The sequence below is a fragment of the Terrapene carolina genome, unplaced genomic scaffold (assembly GCF_002925995.2).
Source record: "Terrapene carolina triunguis isolate 2854851 unplaced genomic scaffold, T_m_triunguis-2.0 Scaffold231, whole genome shotgun sequence".
Classification (NCBI taxonomy): domain Eukaryota; kingdom Metazoa; phylum Chordata; order Testudines; family Emydidae; genus Terrapene; species Terrapene triunguis.
In genome coordinates, this window is record NW_020664582.1 from 2,990,953 (window position 1) to 3,013,642 (window position 22,690).

Consider the following 22,690-nt stretch of genomic DNA (forward strand, 5'->3'; position numbering starts at 1 on the left):
CTAGTGGTTTGATAAGAGCATCCTTCCTGTCCGCTAGATAATTGCTTTTAATCTTAGTGAGTATAATTGTTATTCAAATAATCCCCACTCAAAGAAAAAAAAATCTCATTAAGGGGTGTTTAGATCCAACCAGGCAGCCTCCCTTTTGCAAACACAATTTACACTCGCCAAACCTGTGCCCACATTTTTGCTCTTGTATCTGAACAGAGGCAGCGGATGAGTCCTGGCGTTCCTACCTGTCCGGAGTGCAAAAATCAGGGAGAGCAGTGGGAGGCATCCAAATTGAGCCTAAAGGTAATCTTCATGCTCAAAATACAGGAGGGAGCTTTGGAGGCACAAGACGCCCACAAAAGGATCCTGGGCCTCAGTATTTAAGGTAGCAGGTGCCCTTCAGAAAATGTATTGTTCACGGCCATCAGCTTTTGAGGAACAAGAAGGATGGTGCCTTCGGATGTTTTACCCTGGGGGGGTTGCAGTGTTGTCACTACACCAACATAGTTGTACTGATGCAAACACTTAAAGTAGATGTGCTCCGCTGATGTAAAGCGAGACTTCTCCCAGCATGGCTTACCCAGGTTTCAAACCCTAGTGCAAGATCAGCACCTGTACAACTACACCAAAGCAAAGACACCCAGTGTAGCCAATCCTTCATTCTGTGGGCACGGCAAGGGTCCCCAACCCCGTTTGCTTGAATTGCCCTACCCCTGTGCACATAGGTGCACTCCCTCCTCCAACCTACTCTCCCCTGTTCCCATTCTCTGGCCATTCTCTCTCGTCTGCCTTTCCTTTGTCCTTTTCAGCTTCTGTTCTTCCCCCCTTCTCTGCTTTCTAATTTATTTCCTTTTGTTGATTCTCCTGCCATCTCCCCAGGAGGCTCCATGATCTTCAAAGCGAGGGGGAGACTCGCACCTGTAGCTCCACAGGGCTGGGATGAATGCATTCGAACAGCTACGTCAAGTGCTGCGGGATCAGAGCAGAGAATCAGTCGTCTGACCCCACAGCTACAAACAGGGCTGGCAGCTGCTGCGGGAACAGGGAAGGAAGGGAGTGGCTTTCAAATAGCTGCCATTGCTTCACCTGCAGCCACAGGAGCCCATTAACAGCAGCGATCCAAAACCCACGCAGCTTTTCTGGTCGATGTTGCTCCCATTGACTCTGGACTAGCATGCCACCCCCTCTTAGGGTGACCAGATGTCCTGATTTTATAGGGACAGTCCTGATATTCGGGGCTTTGTCTCATATAGGCACCTATTACCCCCCCTTCATCCCTGTCCCAATTTTTCACACTTGCTATCTGGTCACCCTCCCCGCACCTCAAGGGAACCCACTGTGACATTTCACTCCATATTCTTTATGAAAATATGCTTATGATATGAATATGACATAACTGAGATGTACTTTATGCAAGATGGTTCATGTAAGATATCATTGGAAAGGTTATGATTTACTGAATGTGATTATCCAATGTGTATGCCTCTATCATTTCTGTATCTGAAGTTAAGAATATAAACTATGTATTTGTATTTCAGCTATGCTACTTTGGGTGTCACCCCCAACCAGCTCATTAGCAAAGACAATGGACTGTGAAAGAGCTTAATCTTCCTGTAGACGCTCCAGACAGCCTACAAATAATGGCTCCCACAGCCCTGCAGAAACATGGGTCTCTTTATTAACTACAAAAGGTGAATTTTAAGTGTCTAAACTTATTTATTGTTTATAGTATAACCCCATTTGTGCAATTCATAATTGGGGGGGGAGGGTAAGAGGCTGTGCATACCTTCCTCCACATTGAGGGAGGAGGCAGATTTCATAATATACCGTTGGGTCTGCACTCCAAGGGAGGTGGACACCTGAATGCTGGGGCAAGTCTCTTAAGCTGAGGCTTCCCAGCACTGATCTCAGTATCTGTGTCGATCTGCAGCTGGGTGTGGCCCTGCCTGCATGTGTGCTGGAGGAGGCTTAATAGCCTGGCTCAGCAAGACAGGTAAAAAGGGTGCCCTGGCTGGCAGAACAGGCGAGCTCAGTGATATCCCAACACATCAGGTGGCACCTTAAGGGGTCCAACCCATCACACCCACGTGTTACAGTCACATCCCAAGTATTTCCCAGGCCTGTAAGTGATGTGCGGGAATTGGAGAGCCATTTCTCTCAGAGGTTTATTAATATTCTGCAGTATTTTTCAGGCCTATTTTTATCGCTTGACTCAGATGGGTATTAATGTGACCTCGTGCCATTGGGCCCTCTCTCTAGAGGCTGGAAAACGGTTGACGCTGCAGGACTCCACTGTGGGAAAAGGCCTAGAGTGGTTTCGCTGCTCCAGCTGTCACTTTGGGGGATTCTTGCCAGGCAACCTTGGGAAGAGGAATCAGGAGAAGCTAAGTAGGAAACTATGTTAAAGATTTAAATGAAGAGATAATACTTGTTTGCATTGCCATATGCGGTACAATCCCACATCACAGGATGAAGATTTGATGGCAATAAAACATTATCAGTGCTGTGTCATTTATTCATATACCATATCTCATTTATAGGAGCAACTCAGCTTTGACTACATTGGGCTGTAATGTTTAAAGATACAAAGCATGTAGCTTGCAAAGATGATGTTCCAAATGAATTCCAGTGAATGTCTGGGGATAATAGACATCCTGTTTCGTACAAATACATAATACTAATATCTGGGCTCTGGATCCAAACTCCATAATATCCAAGTGTCATTGCTACCCTCTGAATCATGCTTTAAGTCAGGGTTTCCTACATAGGGAATTGAGCTGCAAGATAGAAAAATGTTAATGAAAGCTCAAATCATCCTCTGAAGATATTTGATCCTTTAATGGGCTGTAAACAGCTTCCATGATTAAGGAGAAAGAGAGGGAGAATGTAACAAAGATGGGGTGGGGAGAGGACTGGAGAAAGGAGCTGGTTTCAGATTGGACTAGAAAATACACATTATACTGTGGTTAGCTCCATTTCAGCTCTCAGCCTTAATGGGAGGATTTGCTTAAGGACTGCAGGATAGGGCTCTCTGTTCTGGGGCATTATCATCACATGTACAGCAAAGCACCAAGAGTTTCCATTTGAGTGCAAGAAAGGTATGGCTGTATAGTGCTTCCCCAATGTACACGTTTAGCACAGCACTTGCAGTTAATCGTACAATCCCCACACACAGCTGTCCAAACCACCATATGCACACACACTTCATGCCATGCAAAGCAAGTGCCAAGCGTGCAAAATATAAGGAGGGAACGAAAGAAGAAGAAAAAAATATATTTCCCCCAAATCATCAGGCACCATAAAAGACTTCTCATTAATATGCAACAAGGAAAAATTATTCCTAGTCCTGGGAGAAAGGAGACATTGAACGACGCAGCAATCTGCAACAGATGACGAATGGACACTACTGACAAATGGAACAAACCAAAACACACTATGTAGCTTTATCCTGGGCAGATCTTACTTATCACATACCTCCCATAGCTCAGGGTTTCTCCTTAGACTTTGACCACACTTTTCTAGTTTGCCCTTCCAATAAAGGCTCATTGAATGGACTACTCCCCATTATAGGCAATATCCCTATAGTTATAAACTGCAGATGTATGCCCCCAGCCTGTTCCCTCGGAACTTTCTTCTATTGATTTCAATGGGCACAGAAGAATGGATTGGAAGAGAAAAATGCTTCTGTTACACTGCGGAGATGTTTAACTGAAACTACAGTGAGTTTGATTCTCCCCACACTGCTTTTATGCTACTATAACTCTGACTTCAGTGGACTTACTCCTGTTTCACTCTGGGAGAAACAAATCCAACTCCCTTTGTTTCTCTTTTTCGCTTGCCTGGACAAAGTGTTTCTCTGTAGCACACCAGACAAGCTCATGACTACATCGACACTGAAATCCAATACATCAGATGACAGCATGGGATCTTGCTATTCCAGAGGGCACAACATGGGTGGAGAAAAAAGCAGGCTCTGGAAATGGATGCATAACATGCTAGAGAGGAGGTGGTACTAGGCCACCTTGGTGCAAAAAGCAACAGCAGCCATTTGGATTGGTCATTTAAAAAGAGATTAAAGACCAACCAATATTGCTTTCTGCCTTTGGCTAGTTTACAGCCAGACCCAAACGCTGCATTTTGGGCCCCTCTAATGAATATCATCCCCTTACTTTAGGAACTAAAATATTTAGCACAGCTAGGTGGCAATGGGTGGATTGCCACCGTCAAACGCTACTAGATGCATATTGTGAAGTAAAGCTGTTTTTTATGGGCCATGTCTTTAAGAATACAGTGGGGAGCCCTAGTCTGTATTCAGGGCACTTCTTGTGGATTAGTCAAAAATGGCTGCAATTAAAGTGCGTTTCCCACACGTGCACGCGCACACACACACACACACGAGAGAGAATAGTGTGTGTGCGCGCTTGCTTTTTGGGGGAGATTTTCATGCATGAATGGCAGCTTGGTACTTACCCAGGTCAATGGGAATTTGGCTTTGAATCATCACTGGTGCCCAGGAAAACCTGGGCAAGGGTGTTTGTTCCCCTTTAGTGACCGGCCCACATAAAGGGAGAGTAACCTGACACTGCTTACAGCTGATTGGCTTAGTCATTGAACTCCAGTGATAAAGGCCTGTGCTTTCATGGGAATTGGAATGGGATGACTTGCATTAACTTACCGCAAAGTGGATTGGTGCCTGGAAGAGCTTTTCAATTAAGAATTATTTTCCCATTAAGCAAGTTGATCTATGTGGGTTCCAGGGCCGGCTCCAGCTGTTTTGCTGCCCCAAGCGGCGAAGAAAAAAACAAAACAAAACCATAAACCCGATTGGCGGCACTTCGGCGGCAGCTCTACCCCCACCGCTTCATCCTTCATTCCCAATCTTCCTCTTCCGCGGCACTTCGGAGGCAGCTCAAAGAGGAAGAGAGGAACTGAGGGACCCGCCGCAGAAGACCCGGATGTGCCGCCCCTTTTCATTGGCCACCCCAAGCACCTGCTTCCTTTGCTGGTGCCTGGAGCCGGTCCTGGTGGGCTCAAGCGTATCAGTTAAAAAGAGAAAATGTTTATCCCCGAGTATTCTACCGTGGACTAGAAGAAGAGAGTCACGATAAAATGACAAGAACCCATCTAGATCACTGTCGGGCCTACCAGAATGATAACATCTAGAATTTAGGGGCCATGTGCTATAACAGTCCAATGACTTTAAGACCTAAAGGGGACACGGACACACACACACACACACACGAGAGATTTCTCCTTTCAAAGCCACAATCTCAGTAGGAACAGTCCCCAGAGTGTGAGCAGGCATTGCAGTGCCTCAGACTAAAAGTGATGAAAGACCCCCGTCTTTGCTTACACACAGACTATAAATGACCCTTTACATTATAGACAGATGCTAGTAAGAAAGGTTTAGGAGTATTACTGGCACAGGTCCAGGATGACAGAGAACGTGTTATTGCTTATGCAAGGAGGAGACTCAAGCCAAGTAAATGTAATGACCCAAATTACGGCTCCTTAAAGGTTGGAGCTGCTAGATCTTAAATGTGTCCATCGTTGGTATGTTTAGCAAATGCCTTACAGAATTTACACTCCACTGAATAGTTTAGAGAAGTGGCTCTCCAGCTTTTCCATTCTGCACGCCACTTCACGAGAAATACTCTCCACCCACCCCAATTTAGTTCTTGAAAAATGTTCCATTCTGCAGACCACCAGGAAGGCTTCCATGGACCGTTGGGGAACTGCAGACTGTAGTTTGTTAGCCATTGAATTAGAAAACTCAGGCATGGAGCTGTAGAGTAAGGTTGTCAGCTAGGATTGAGAAACAACATAGAGACGCCATTAGACATCCTAGGAGATGTACAAAAAAAACCAACCAGGAGCACGGTGACATCTTAAAAAGACTTAACATTTATTTGGGCATAAACTTTCATGGGGAAAAAACCCACTTCTTCAGATGCATGGAGTGAAAATTACAGATACAGGCATAGATATACTAGCACATGAAGAGAAAGGAGTTACCTTACAAGTGGAGAACCAGTGTTGACAAGGCCAATTCAGTCAGGGTGGATGTGATCCACTTCCAATAATTGAGGAGGAGGTGTCAATACCAAGAGAGGGAAAGTTGCTTTTGTAGTGAGCCAGCCACTCCCAGTCCCTATTCAAGCCCAAATCAATGGTGTCAAGTTTGCAAATGAGTTGTAGCTCTGCGGTTGCTCTTTGAAGTCTGTTTTTGAAGTTTTTTTGTTGAAGGATGGCTACTTTTAAATCTGTTATTGAATGTCCAGGGAGATTGAAGTGTTCCCCTACTCTCCTATAAGTGTGCCAGTATCTATGCCGGTATCTAATTTTCACTCCATGCATTTGAAGAAGTGGATTTTTTACCCACGAAAGCTTATGGCCCAAATAAATCCGTTAGTCTTTAAGGTGCCACCGGACTCCTCGTTGTTTTTGTGGATACAGACTAACACAGCTACCCCTCTGATACTTAGGAGATTTACGGTGTAGAGTGGGAAGATGAGGGAGGGCTACAAACGTGTTAGCTCGGACATTCCAGGATGTCAAGTGGTAGCGAACTCAACTCTGTTCAAGCCTGTTTGGGCAGAGACCTGCTAGGAGGTTCTCAGCAACTGCTACTATGACAGTGTTAACAGGCTGGAGGCTTTTGCCTAACACACCCTGTTAGCAGATGCCCAGAAAGGGTTAAATGGATTCTGTTGTCTCACTAAGGCAGATGATTCATTACCCCACCTGGACATAAGGGAGATGACAGAGAGGCTGACTGACTATCTAGGGTGTGGGCTGAGCAGTCCTGAGGGAGGAACTCAAAGAGCAGCCAACCCTGGACAGAAGGCTTGAGCTGCACTTCATTATTGTCAATTTCTGTATTAATAAAGCCAGACACTAGGCAGGGGGTAAGCTTTTGACCTTGGCATAGAGCAGGTTGGGAAAGGCATCTCTTTAGAACCCCCATTTGGATGAAAATAAACTCAAGCAAGAGTCTCTAGGGTCATATTTCTTCCTAAAATTTCTGCACAGCCGGCAATCCTGCAATAAGAGAGAACAGAAGGGACAACAGAGGGAGGGGAAATCAGAGGTAACACAAGTGCAGCTGTCTAAAACATTCTAACCTCCAAAAGAGGCCATATACCCAGCTCTCAACAGCAAATTAACGACTAGTTTAATTGTGTTGGCTTGGAGTAACCAAAAAGCTATTTCACTGGGGGAAAGGGAGTGAAGACAGATAGGAGAGAGACAAATGAACAATACAAAAAAAAAAAAAAGCAAGGAGGTTTGCAAATATACAGTTTTTTAAACCCACTGCCCTAGAATAAATATTTGCAAATACTTAACTTTTTCCATCTTAAGCACAACTAAAGACTGTATAGCTAAAGCAAACAAGAAGTCCTGTCCACAGCAGCAAATATAGATTGGTTTAGTCTATGAAACAATACGAGCTCAGCCTCTGAGCTTAATCCAGCCTCAGGTTTTAGTCAAAAGGCTACAGCTTAGAAATGAAAGCAGTTACATTCTTACTTAGTCCCCCTTTTCGCTGGGGGACCATGCTTCAATTTCATAATTGAAAACTGAAATAGTACCATGTCCCTTTAAAAAAAATAAAAAAATAATAAAATAAAAAAAAGAAAAGAAAAGACTACAGTATGCAGTATTCAGGACCTTCTGTCTCATGTACTCAGCAAACTGGATAATGTAGAAACAAGCTCCGTGACAAGTTCACACTAGTCCAATGCACTGCACTTTCAAACAGTCCTAGAAGCTAGGCCATTTACCTTGGTGCAGAGCCAACTGAAAGGAGATATCATGACTTCTGTGCCACCCACCCACAAGCAGCACATACATGGCACATGCAGTACAAGAAGTCAGTCACTAGTGATCAGTCAGCTAGACTGAACTGGGCTGAGACAGAGGAAAGCAGCAAACTATCTTGGAATTGTAGCTGTTCTAAAAGGGTGGTTTTTACCAACACCTGTCTCATGAATTTGGACAAAAGTTGATTGCACCCTACTGAGACTCTGCTACAAAGTTGGTGTTTCTATTGCTTGTAGTTTGCCCTATAGCTTTTAGCTGTGTAAACAACTGCACTGAATTATCTTTTTGTTTTCATAAGGATAACAGACTGTATGTTATACTTAGCATAGATCAACATTTAGGGCGCAGAAAACAGTAGGAGTGTTTTGAGAAGTAGAGCGATTTTCCTCATAACATTTTTCACTGGCGCGATCAATTTCCCTGCAATACTGGAAAGGAATTTCAATAAAAATCAAAGGTCGCTGACTTTTAGTGAGAAAAAGATGCTGATTGACTCATCGAAAGTAAACCATGCCCTATTCTCTTTGTAAATAGCACAGTGTCCTACTTGCCTTGCCAGAACAGCAATCCATACATTGCACTGCAAAGCCTACAGTTGGAAGGAGTCAGTTATTTATATATCCCCGAGACTGGCCGCAGCTGCTCCTGTGCATGCCAAGAAATCTCCGACCTGAAGGCTGCCAGGCACCTAGAATTTCTCTTCACACATAGCCACACACTATTCCCTTCTTATTCACAGACATACACTTTCTCCCTACCCTCCATTATTAGGCCGTGCCTGTATTGCTGTCTTGAATACTGTGACCTGACTGAAAAGAGTTCAACGTGTTCCACTAGCGAGAATGGTTCTAAGCAGGATAGAGATGAGCTTGATCCCCTCTTTAAACATTTCACAAGACAGAGCTGAACTTTCCCCTGCGTTGAGAGGTGTCTAGATCCAGGGTTACAGTTCAGCTGTTTCAAGGAAAGTTCAGAACTGGGTGCCAATTTGTCCAAAGTTCAGGGATGCTCAGATCTGGGGGGTTGTTTAGGTCCATCTCTAGCACGTAGATATGTACCTGGCCCTTATCACCACTGTCACGCTATCTGGAGTGGCTCGCAACTGTGAATGCCTGCCTCCAGGCAGACTGTCAAAACAGGGCAGACACCCCAAACTGGTGGTATGTTCTATAATGTGGTGTGTTCACCAACCCAGTAAGAAATGTGAACTCCTGAAACACTAATAACAGTCTTACCATGGAGTCAGTCCCCTCAGGCTCCAGTTTATCTGGATACCCAGGCAAGCTGGACTTGGCAATAAATGGCCACTTCCACCAAAAAAAAAAAAAAAAACAAACACACAAAATATTCAGGTTGTTCCCAGTCCCAAGAGACCAATAACTTTTGTACCTTAGATCTCACAAAGACAATACCTGTAGCCAATTCTGCAATAAAAACTAATTAAAGCTTTATTAACTAAGAAAAAGCAGTCTTATTTACAGGTTGAAGCAAGCAAGCTTATAAACACAAAGGAGCGTCAATCTAAATCCTAAGAGTGATAGAGCTGTAGTGATATGTCAATTCAAAATGTCTTTGAGGGCAAACTCAGGGATATCCCTGGGGGATGTTTCGCTTTAGTTTAGAGCAGGGGTCCCCAATGCGGTGCCCGCAGGTGCCATGGCGCCCACTGGGGCATCCATGTGTGCCCACCTACTGGGCGCCGGACAAGCAGCCGCTGAAATGCCGCCATGAAGCGGCAACGGCAAGAAGTGCTACCGCCGCGGTGACGCCTCTTGATGACGCTGCTTCACGGTGGCATTTCGGCGGCTGCTTGTCCAGCAGCCACGGTCCTCGGCGGGTAGTCATCCGGCGCCCACCCCATGGAAAAGTTTGGGGACCACTGGTTTAGAGTCTCTGGCTCAGAGAGTTCTAACAGCAAAGAGATGATCATTTTTCCTTACGAGGCATTTTTATATGTTCTTCCCTCAGAAATAAAGCTGATAGCAAGTTTCCATGCAGGTCCCTCCTTCATGGGGTCAGGGGAGGAATGCTTTGATCCTTGATCTCGCACAATGGCTCGTTTGCATTTAACAAACAGGATTTAACATCTTCTTGTTAGAGACCATCATTTGCATGCCACAAGGCTTGTTCCCCCGGTTTCGTGAGTTACCTAGTCACAGAGGTTTACAAGGCAAATGCTTGCTCTCGGTTTAGAACATTGGGTATTGTTGAGTGAGAACAATACATGCAGCCTCCCACAAGCATTTTATGAAACACTAAACACATTCTTATCAACTTAAGGTCTAATATCTATTTTGATAATGCTAAGACACAGGTAAGCAAGACTGGTTTCCAGCTACACACTGAGTGAGCCCGGGGCCTTGGTCTGCCAGCATCACAACCCCAACATCCCAGCACCTCACACTCATTAATGGATTGTATCTTCACTCCTGTGAGGAAGGAGACAGGGTCACCATTTTTACAGATGAGACACTGAAACACGGAGTAAATTAAGGGATTTGCCCAAGGTCACACAGGAAGTACATGGCTGAGTGAAGGCACTGAACCCAGATCACCCCAGTCCCAGTGGCCTACCCGCTAGTTTATACTTCCTAACCTTCATAAAGGCTTGCAACACGCTGTCCTGTTCGTAATGACATACGAAGCTCACGTGGCTCTATGCCTAGAAACTACAGTGATGGGTGCATTGGAAAGCCAGAAAGGCAAAACAACCAGTTCCGTCCTTGGGGGTACTGGAACCATGAAACTGTTTTACAGAAGGCAAAGGTGGAAAAACTAATCTTTAGGCATTAGCATTTGAGGTGGGCAAGGGAGCCCAAAACTGATCAAGGGAGAGAATAGCTATTATTTATACCCAGAAGAAAAGAGGTTGTGCCTAGAAAAAGGCTGTTACGATCATGGATATCAGCTCTGGAGGAAGGAAAAGCGGCAGAAGATCTTCAGAGCAGTCAATCGCTGCCCAGGCACCGCGAGAGCGGTAGGAAACCTTTGGAAGATGAGCAGCATTATTTATCCAGGTAAAGGAATGGAGCCATCTGGAGAGGAAAGGAGTGAGGGATTTCAACTCTCTCTCTGTTTTGTCAATCAGAGAATTAAGAACATTTGGCACAGGCCTGACAACACCTGGTGTGTTGTCAGAACGGCCATTACTCCTAGAGGAATCCTCTACTTTAGCAGTGAAAATTAACTCACTCTCCACCCTGGCTGTACTCTTCAGCTACTCCTGAGGCCAAGTGTTCTTAACTGTGATTTGCTGGGTTTGTAATGTGGCAGCTGACTTTCCTACACCATTACTCTCAGGGTTGAACTTATTAACATTCATAAGAAATTACACAAAGTTGAACCTTATTCCCCTGCAATAAATGAAATTACCTAGTTGAGGAAAAAAAACATTATAGTAATTAAGAGCCTAGAAACAGCACAATCTTTAGCAGTGAGAACAGAACGAGCCCCTGGGTAATAAAAACCATGTTAAGAAGAATGGATCTAATCTCCCTTAATCACAAGTTTTGGTATTAGCACCACCAGCAACATTTGGACTGTGGCCAGTGGTGGATTAATAATTTTGCCGCCCCTCGGCCGGGAAATAATTGCCGCCCTGGCTCCGCCCCCATTCCAACCCCCTCCCCAAAGTCCCCACCCCAACTCCGCCCCCTCCCTTCCCCTATTGTATCCCTTCCCCAAATCCCCGCCACCGCCTCTTCCCCCAGCGCGCGGCGTTCCCCCTCCCTCCCTGCCCCGTGAAACAGCAAGTGCTGGGAGGGGAGAGAAACAGGACACGGCGGCGTGCTTGCAGAGGAGGCAGAGGTGAGCTGGAGCAGGGGTGCGGGGCGCGGAGGGGAGCTTCTGCCCCTGCAAATTTGCTGGCCTAGGCAATAATACGGCACTGACTGTGGCATCTACAGTCTTATTTCATCCCACCAGAACATATCTGCTCGGAGGACAGAAGTTTCTGTATAGAAACACAGCAGTAGAGAGAACTTCATGATTGTGTTAAAATGGTGTAAATTGAGTATTTGATGCAGGTTTTGACCAATTATGTTCCAAATTCCTTCTGTAGATTAACTAGCTAAACAAAAAGTGGGCCAGGATCTGGTAACAGTCTCCACAATAGCTTTATTCTGCAGCTGCTCCTGCTCCATATGACCTGGATATAGAATGTTCTCCACAGCACAAGCCCCATGTACCAGGCACTAAGGAACACAGACTGAATGCTCGGAAAACAAATCACAGAGGCAGAGGGAGTGGCAGGCCTTCCTCAATAAGTAAGTAGGATCCATTCTATGGATAAAATAGAACTGCTCTCCTGTAAAGGCAGAAGACAGCTTATCTTTGATTCAATAGGCTCTGGATGTTCTAATAAGCAAGAGTAGCACATAAGTAGCTCAGACGTATCCACAGGGAGCCTCAATTTATAGGCAGAGCTGGTCACATCTATTATTAGGGTTGCCTTACATTTCCCTGCTTGTACCATTGCCAAGCTAACCATTTAGGGTGAAGTTTTCCATGCTGGACGTCTCTCCCCCTCAGGCGGAGCTCTTTTGGGAAAATTTCAGCCAAACCAGTTCAGGGAACAGTTACGGGAACAAAGCCAAGGACAAACACATTGTATTGCCCATGTTAACAGAGTCGGACAACCTTTTCGTTGAGAAGCTCTAGCACCTCCGTGCCTTGGGATTGGGACTTGAACTTCGGCAGGTGGGTGGCTTTAGTTTCAGAGCTATCGCTTGAGCCTTCCCTGTGAAAGTCTGCCCAAATTGGGTCAAGTGATAAGCCTTGGGAAAAGCTGCTGTTTGCACATGCTCAGCAGAGACATGCTCGGCTTTGCAGCGCTTTCCTGAAGATTCCACCTGCACTGAGCAGGTTCAAGCTCAGGGCTGCAGGGGCATGAGCAGGACTTTCCCTGCAATTTCATCTCCCAGCTGCACCAGGCCATACTGCATCCAGGTGTGGGCACCAGACCTTAGAGCAGGGAGCTTGCCTCTCCTGTGCTCTCAACGCCCCGTCTATTAGGTCAACGCATCATGGAGGACAACATTGCTTGAATTGACTGCCCAAGAGACAAGAGCCAGACCTAGGGGAGGAGACTGGGAGCCAGGATGGAAAAAGGGGAGACTGAGATTTGAGGATAAACCAGAGGGAAGCCTGGGACTGGAGGGCAGACAGATCTGATGAGGAGCTGGGTTGTGGGGATGGGAGAAACTGGGATTGCCTGGGCAAGGAGACTGGGATGAGAAGCCTGGGAGCAGAGGCTGGATGGGCTAGGTGAAACGAACGGGACTGGGATAAAGAGCAAGGGGTGAGAAAGAGACAGGATTGGAACTTTGCCCAACACTCCCATCCAGAGCCTGGAATGGAACCCAAGATTCCCAAGTCTCACCATTCCTCTGATGTCAGTAAATATCTGTGAAACCCACTGGCAAAGTGTCTCATCCTCTTTCAGTGCTGGTCCACATAGAGGATGCCAACCTACTACTGCTATCATGTGCTCTGTTAGCTCAAGTGGCAGTGGTCTGTGGGGTGCATCTGAAGGGTTCGACCCTGCTAATAAGCCATGTAGGTGTCAATATTATGCCACTTGTTGGCATTTCTATTTCAGTTTGCTTTTTTTAAAAGCCCTAGAAAATTATACACACAAAATATGTGAAAGGACCTTAAGGTTGCAAAAGTCAAGCACTCAAAAGTTAAGAAATGCCAGAATTAAAGGTTATGTGAGCACTGGGACAGAGCAGTGAATGAGGCAGGGGTTCTGTGTGGGGAAAAAAATAGTATGTGATCATGTAATTAAAAAGACTATCATAATGCATACACACAAAAGGGCAGAATTAAGGTTGCACAGGCAACCTTAATCTGGCATTTCCTAAATTTTCAGTGCTTGATTTTGCAATCTTAACAACATTCTTTTTAAGGCAGCTTTGTGTGTGGGGTATTAGATATAGGACATGAGGGGGGATGAGTTTGTCTGGCAGAGCCAGAAGGGTCTTGTTATTTATCTATAGGATGTCCGATTCCCCTCATCTTGCCAGTGACATGTTATGACTGAATCAAAGCCTATCAATTGTCTGCCTGAACCAGGTCCATCATCATGAAAATGAAGGGAGCTATTCCATGGCTTTAAGTTCTCAACAGCTGACAGTGGCTTTCATTTCTTTGAGAGTCCTCTTCCTGAAGAATTATTGTTATAAGCATTCCAGTACTTTGCAGTAATATGGGAGAGTTGTAATCAATGAGGGGACAGTGGTTTCCGGCATTCACTTTGGGGGCAGAGGGAAGGGAAGAAAACACAAAAATATCCATGGAATTCAACTTTGCTGAAGTTGACTGACTGGCTGGAATTTGGCATTTGATATCCATGCAGTATGGAAATCGCGCACAATTACAACCAAGTATGTCATTTTTGCAAACCTGATAGCTCTCCATTTAAAAAGAAAGAAAAACCTGAGCCTAAACATTTTTGCACAGTTGGATACTCACTTGCAGACTAGCCTCCTGTCTTCATATTTCCAGTACATTCACAGGACTGGTTTGTTCCTTTATAGAATTTTCCCTTTTCATTTCAAGGTCAGATTTTCTAGAGAGACACCGGTTAAAGCTGCAGGGCTGGAACTGGAGGGCAAAACACCATTTAAGTATTTGTTTAAAATATACTTTTGTTTCCGAAGAACACAATCAACACTTGCCTCTGAACTTGGCTGTTTGTTCCTGCTCTAGAATCCATGATCGAGAACTGTTGAAACTAAATGCAAAGAGCCCAATTCTCTCTCACACCAGTTTTATACCAGGGTAGCTATTGATTTCAGTGGACTTACTCTGGACTTAACACGAGAGCAACTGAGATCAGAATCAGGCTATATAAATTTAAACAGTACTGTGCAGTATTTGATATTATTGATAGAAATAACTTGGTCTCCAACCTATAAATACACCTCCTGCAATAAAGCACTAATAAGACTAAGCAAAGGAATCTCTCTGACCTCTGAAAATAGGAATTGCTAATCAGTTACCTATGCACACAGTCCTCGGAGTATAAACATCCTAAAATGGAATTTAATTAGATTCTGGTAAGATATCCTCCCTCAGATCAGGATCTGGCACCTGGTAGTCTACAACACATGGTTTGCATTTGTATGCCTTAATAGATAGTCATTAAGGATACAGGGCCTATTCCTGCAGCCTCTTTCCTCACACAAGTAGCCCCACAGGTTAACATGTAGCACTGAGACGCCGGATCTGCCTTCTGATGCAAGGCTTATGCCTCTGTTGATGCCAATGGAGATCATGTTCAGTGGTGGAACTTTGCCCTGGAAGGCGGCTGTACTATTTCATGTAATATATTTTGCCTGCATATGCAGAAAAATTATCCTGAATACTACCCTTAAACTCAGTGGCAGCTATGAGGTGCTCCGGGCTTTTTTTATTATTATTATTATTATTAAATAAAACAACCCACTAAAATCAGGTCACATAATTAAGCGCCTAAATATGGCCCTAGGAACCAAACTTTAGGCCCCCATTTTAAAATCTTGGCTATTGCATTTAGCACAACCCTCTTGAAAGGTTACACTGGAGAGTCCTGCCACAGAGCTTCTCTTGTCAGCAAGACACAAAACTATTGGACTTTCCCCCATTTCTTAGCAGAGGTTTAAAACTGCAGAGCTCTGTTGTGAGGTTGACGCCATTCCCTTTACAAGATGCACTACAGCATACACAATCCTAGTCACGAAGTACCTCTGAATAATCAAAACTAGACTACAATAGTGAAAGAAACAAAAGTAAAATCATTGCTTTCCCCAAGCTCATGGGCAAGTAAACAAACTGACCCAATGAACAAAATTCAGTCATTTTACATTGGGACTCCCCAGTTGTTTGGTCTTATAAGAAGTAGCACCTCACTAGTTTCTGGGGGGAGGGATAGCTCAGTGGTTTGAGCATTGGCCTGCTAAACCCAGGGTTGTGAGTTCAGTCCTTGAGGGGGCCACTTAGGGATCTGGGGCAAAATCAGTACTTGGTCCTGCTAGTGAAGGCAGGGGGCTGGACTTGATGACCTTTCAAGGTCCCTTCCAGTTCTAGGAGATAGGATATCTCCATTAATTATATATATACACACAGCAGTATTTCAGCTTCGAAAGCTGTGGCTCCAAGAATAGAAATCCCAAGGAGAGAATATCACATCTACTTTAAAGAATACACAAGGGTTGTTCTTGGTATTAATGTAAAATACTGAGCAGTGTTTTTACAGATTCATACTGTGGACAAAGACGACACTGGCCACAGTAGTAACCTCTAGTCCCCATGCAACATCATTAAAGGGCATTTTGCTACGCAAAACCCATTGCAAGACTTCGTTCGTGAGGTTTCCTCCTCCACATTGAGTCCTCAGGGCTTGGGGTGAAGAATCTTTATTCTCGGCATACAGTGACCTACTTGAGATGACCCGATCATTTGAAAAGCCTGATTTCCAAATATGACAAATGTTCCCATCACTGCTAACACCATCAGAAACAATGTTAACCACACAGTAATTCAGTGCCTTGTCTGTGCTTTGGCAGAATAGTCTGGTAATACCTTGTATGTCACCAGGATCTTTAAGTGTTCCAAAGTACGTATGTAGGGAAGCATTTTAATTGTTGCCTTTTGATCAAATACAAGTGGTACAGAGAACCCTGCTGCCTTCTAACCAGCACTTAATACACTGGTGTTTTTCATAGCACCAGCCAAATGATACATCTCATCCACCCTGCATTCACATACACACCTGCCTTCTTCAAGGAGCTAATTATCCCACCAGATGACAGACATTTAGTGGCATTGTCTACTGTAAGCTCTGGGCTGTTGCACCACAGCTAGAAAATTAAACACTGAAAACAAAGTCCATCTCCATTCTCCAGACGGATTCCATCCACTTTAGCGTGTGCTGATTAATGAACAAGTGATCTTTCACCTTTTTATGTAGTGACTTACCCAGCAGCATTTAGCATGGCAATTAGAGTCCAATTAGCCCTCAGTCTGAGATCCAGAAAAGCCCTGGCTAAACATGGCTGCTGCTGAAAGAAATGCAGCATCTGTTCCGTGTGTAGTTTTAGAGAACTTATGAGAGTCACCTAATATTGTTACCCAATAAATAAGGCTAGATGCAAAATGAAGGGGAAAATGCATCCCTGAGCTACATATAGGAGCCAAGTGTGTGTGTTTGTTTTAAGGGCATGTCTCTCGGGTTCAAAATAAAGGCAGCAAGACTTAGGCAAGATCCATTGTCTATTTCATTTGGACCATGACATTAAGTTAAGCTGCTGCAATAGAGATGAACTCTACATTAAGTTTAACACCACATTGATTTGCCAAATCCTGAACGTATTTTCAGAAGCTTGGTGAAACCAGTTACTGGTTAGTTTCCATGTCAAAGTGAGTCCATGTGTACAATCCAGTTCTCCTAAACAGAGTGGAATTAACAAAGACAAATGGCTTTAAATCCCATTTATTCTACCATTCCTGATGATCAGCCTCTTAAAACATTGCCACCCTAGTTGAGCACTCAGTACAGTGTTTGGTTTGTATCGGGTGGCATAACAGTCCAAGATGGAGGTGGGGCCACATCTTACCAAAGAGAAATTGAGCAACATGAGTGTTGATCTGTGTAGAATTCACACTCACTTTTACATATAGCCAGAAAGGGGAGGTAGACCCCCAGCTCTTTCTTCTGCTAAAAGCAGAGAGAGTAAATCCTCTTCCTGGCTTGAGTAAGCAATGCTCCCCTACAGCTCCTCTTCCTCGCTTGGGCCAGGGAGAGCTTCCTGACTGTTTCAATCTACTTTAAAACCACATCAATATGCAATGCTTGTACGATAGCCACCATTTTGGCGAATTCCAGGGACTGAACCAGGGACCTCCAGAACTAAAACCATGAGTCTCCATAGCTTGAGTTAGGGATCCAGGCTTGGTAGGTAAAAGCTGTAACAGAGACCCATAACCCTCTGTGGGTCAGGCACTGAAGGATGGGGACAGACGGACAGACACGCACACACAAAAAAGGGGGTTACATTTGCCATTAATCCCAAATGCTGCCCCAAACTGCAGATTGGGGAATTCCTCAGGGACCAAGGGAGGGAGGAATTCTCCTTCCAGGTTGCAGAGCAGTGTATTGTTCCATGGTGCCTCTCAAGCCTCAAGCAACGTCTACAGCACCTGTGTCCACCCATGCCACCACATAGGGTGAATGGCCAGTCAAACCACAGAGTGCCAGATCCACCTTCTCCACCCCCACATCCCTGGTTTCTGAAGTGCCCAGGGAGCAGGCACCCATTGCATGGGCTAGCCAAATCCCTCACTGGTCCAATCAGGGCAGACAGATATACCATGTGACCAATGTGTCTAATCAGACCAGCTGGAATTTTAGTTTGTGAATATCAAAAGCTCATGTCAAAGAGTCACGTCAAAACAGTTCAACAACAGTGAACAGCAAACAAGTCTATTGACACAGAGATCTGCTCCTGGACAATTCACAATCAGAAAAATGCTGCATTCGACAAATACTTTGTTTGCTACACATAGTTCACCCGGCTCTAGTTACAATGTATCATAAGGTCTTGATTATAGGAGGAGGCTGAGCACATGTTCAAAAACAAGACATGACCTAGAGTGCAATCCTTGCAATGAGTCAAGCGAAGAGGGAAAATTATGAATCTCCAGCAAGGATGTATTGTAAATTCAAATGAATAGTCAGAACCTTTGTCATAATGCTCCCTGCTTACAAAGTGCAGTGGCCCAAAACGTAGCCAGATCCCAAACTAGTGCAAGGGACACTTCAGTGACCTGCCAGTTGCTGTGATGACTATAGCAATTAATACTTTGCATCGCTATAAGATTAATAAAGCATTGAGACAAATACAGCACCCCTGAATCGACCATCAGCAGAAGGGACTGAACCGGTGACTTTTGAACCTAAAAGCATGAGCCTCTACTGCCAAGCTAAAAGCCAGCTCTCTTAGCCAAGACTGTCGCAAGCTGAGTCTCTCTCTATATGTGGACGAAACAGCAAGAGAGGACACAGAGCACCATCTCTGAGTGGATGTGGCTCACATACATTAATAAATTAAGCCCTGCAAAAGTCATGTGAAGTACTTTGCTCCAGACGGGGACAACTGAGACAGAGAATTAACTTGCCCAAACAGCACAGTAAATTTGGTGCACAGCCAGGAATGGAACCCAGCTCTGACACCCAGTCTCCCGCTCTTGTCAGCAGACAATGTTACCTAAATTTTCCAGAAGTGACTAGTGTTGTCGGTGCCTAACTTCAGATGCTTTACAGGGTCCAATGTTAGAAAGAGCTGAACACCCCTCTGAATAATCAGGTCCCTGTAGGTGTCAAATTGGGCACCCAAAATCACTAGCCACCCCTGAGACGCTAGATCTATATATCATTTACTACTTAGCTTAATAATCATTGCAGGCAGGGACCATCTTTTTAGTCTGTGCTTGTGCAGCATACACCACAGTGGGATCCCTAGTGCATGAGTGGGGATCGTAGGTAATAATTTGGAAACAACAAAGTTTTGTTCCAGTCACACCCAGTGGAGTTTCATGTGCAGGGAAACAGGAGTATCGGGGTTGCAATCTGTTGTAGGATCACAGAGCAGAGTTTTGCCCTCTGACAGAACGGTCATTGTTTTGACCCAAGTCAAGGGCCACATTCTGCAGAGTACTCAGAGTAGGGGAGCTACTATAAAGAATGGGACGGCTGTTTCCGTAACTTTGAGGTTAATCCATTTCTAGTGGCAAGAACAGATGCTTTCGAACAGCAGCAGCATTACTGCAGTAATCACAGCAACACCCTTTGCAACCGTGTCCCCGCTCCAATGAGGAAGGCTAGGAGACTCCATCTCTTTTGTAGCATCTCTGTCTCACACAAGAAATTCATTCCAGGACCCCATTTTAATAAAGGAGTGAGGTCTAGTAGCCACTGAGTTACGAATATGATTTTAATAAAGATTTAGCCCTTTATCCACAGCGAGAAAAAAAACACCTCAGTCAAAACGCCATGTAACTGTAATGCAATTACGACAACTTCCTTTGGACTTGTCAGTAATTAGATGCATATGTGGCTGTACCCCACCAGCAGCCCACTTCTCACCTCTCTGTGTACAGCGTAGTCCTGCTCTTATCCTTGGGATACTGCATTGGTTATAATTCCACAAAAAAATTGCATTCAGAGGGGCTGACCTACAACAGTCCCAAACTCATGTCAGTAAAACCCTTCTACCACGCTATCAGATTCAGAGTTATACTGTATATTAGGGGCTTGAGTCTCCTTTCATTTATACCAACATAACACTTGACATCTGTGGACTCCCTTACCCGGTGTGAATGGGAATAAAATAGAATCCATCCCCTATACCTGGAGGGTGTTGGGATAGTTACAGATAAGGCTCACTAAAAGCTGCAATTAAAGGCCTTTTCAGATTATAGGCTTCCAAAATAGTGTGACCATATGTCCCGATTTTATAGGGACAGTCCTGATTTTTGGGTCTTTTTCTTATATAGGCTCCTATTACCCCCCACCCCCTGTCCTGATTTTTCACACTTGCTGTCTGGTCACCCAATTCCAAAAACTTTCAATCTATTGGGATGAAATTTTCCAGCCCAGGTTTCTGGCCAATGGTGATTTTAAAACAAAACAAACAAAAGCAGCAAACCCAGTTCAGCCATTTGAGAAGAGAGAGAGTAAAAACAAAAAACCCACCTTTTCCACTATTTAAAAGAAAAAAAAAATTTTAAACAGCTCGAGACCCACAGTGGTTTGGGTGAGGAAGTCAGTCTTTAGGAAGGAGATCTGGTGGAAACTGAGTTTCATTTGGCCAAGTGATAACAGTTGAAAAATATGTAGCCACTGCATGCACAGCAGATTTTTTAACAACACTGTTTTGAAACATCTGCCGATTATTCATGTGATCAACTGGATGGGGAGGGGAAAAAACAAGGAGCCAAAGAGATGGCACCAGTGGTTGAGGTAGGGTAGTGGAGCAGAGAATCCCTGCCTCACTCAGTGGGCTATTGTAAGGTGGAACAAAACCCTTTACATTTTTTATTGTTTTAGGCTGCTTTTTTGTGTTAGCAAATAATGAATTCAAGTTTGCTTGCTTTTTTTTTTTTTTTTTTAAAACAGCAGGTAATGCCATACAAATAACCAAGTTAAAAGAAGATGAAGGTTGCAAAGTGAAGCATTCAAATTGCAGGACGTGTCCAAGTAAAGGCTGCAGAGAACCCTCAACTCTGCCTCTCGGTGCCGCTGTATGATCATATACAGTTATTGCCACAGAAGACCATCTCAGTCTGTGGGCTGGCTGGACACAACGTACACTGAAAGAGGCAGGGTGAGATCCAGGTCTCATTCTGGGCCAAATACTATTTGCAATTGCACCTGTTGTAAATGTAGAGTAAATCCATTCAAGTCAGTGGATTTATTCCAAGTTTACACGGATGTATCTGAAATCAGAATTCAGTCTTCAGTGAATAGCCTTGACAGTGTACAGTGAATGAGATGAGGGCACTCGTTTAACAGCGAGGAGAACAGAATTTTAAAAATATATTTAATAAGTTAGTTTGGATTTTAAGGTTGATTGCCAAGTAGTAATTTTTCTTTGTGCACCCTTCCACTTCACTTTGCCTTGCCACGGGTTTTTAAAATGTCACACCCTTGCCTCATTTACTGTCAGGGCCGGCTCCAGCGTTTTTGCCGCCCCAAGTGGCAGGAAAAACACAAAATAAAAAGCCGCGATCTGCAGCAATTCGGCGACAGCTTTACCGCCGCCGCTTCATTTTTCAGCGGCAATTCGGCGGCAGGTCCTTCCCTCTGAGAGGGACTGAGGGACCCGCCGCCGAATTGCCACCGAAGAGCCGGACGTGCCACCCCTTTCCGTTGGCCGCCCCAAGCACCCGCTTGCTGCGCCGGTGCCAGCCCTGTTTACTGTGCATGATCCATTCAACATGCTGAATGAGCCAGGGCCCTTCTGAAATAACATACTATCATGTTAAAGACTATGCTGCACAAGGCCAGAGATTTGATTTAGTTGGGGATTGGTCCTGCTTTGAGCAGGGGGTTGGACTAGATGACCTCCTGAAGTCCCTTCCAACCCTGATATTCTATGATATTCTAGGATTTTGAGAAGGTTGCACATGAAAACTTAGCCATGCTGTTTGCTGACTTTTGAATACTTCACTTAAAACCTTAATAGTCTTTTCATGTAGGTTTTTGGAGGTTGTTTTTTTATATATATCAGTAGTGAGTGAAGCAAAATTCAGCGACCTCTATGGCAAACAGAGCAGCCGTTTAACAGCTCAAAGCAATACTACAAGCAGTTTAGGAAAGGAAAAGAAAAAGCCTGCCATACCCAACTGAAACTGCAGAACAGCCGAGTTAGTATTTGTCACTAAGTAATATTAGTGTTGAACATAAATTAGTGGTTGTGATAGGCTGTAACACAGCCTATGCTGTAACAAATGGGAAATTTCTCTTCCCCTGCCCCCTCCCCGATCATATAGTGCAGACCCCATACGTAGAAGCATAATAGAATAAAGCTATGCCAAACAAAATCTGAGAACAGGTGCAGGCTGAAAGAGGTTTTTCTTTCTTTTAACATAATCAGTTCCTGTGGCTCTCTGTTAGTACTAGCCTCATAAACAATGTGGGGAACATGGAATTCAGACCAAATGCTAGTGTTTAATTTCCAACATCAGGTACAGCACAGCTAATGTAAATGCCCCCGCAAAGTGGATTTTGGCTCCTGAGCCCACAGGATGAAAACTCAGATGCAGAGCAAATACATAAACCAAAATGTACTAAATTAAAGACATCAAATTCTCAGGCTGGCCTAATCCACAA

General features: G+C 44.5%; 1 protein-coding gene across 3 annotated transcripts in view; it reads right to left on the bottom strand.

Moving 5' to 3' along the window:
• The window catches only part of COL26A1 (collagen type XXVI alpha 1 chain), a 209,459-nt gene that overhangs the window by 177,905 nt on the left and 8,864 nt on the right, over nucleotides 1-22,690 (bottom strand). The gene's annotated exons all lie outside the window — the stretch shown is intronic.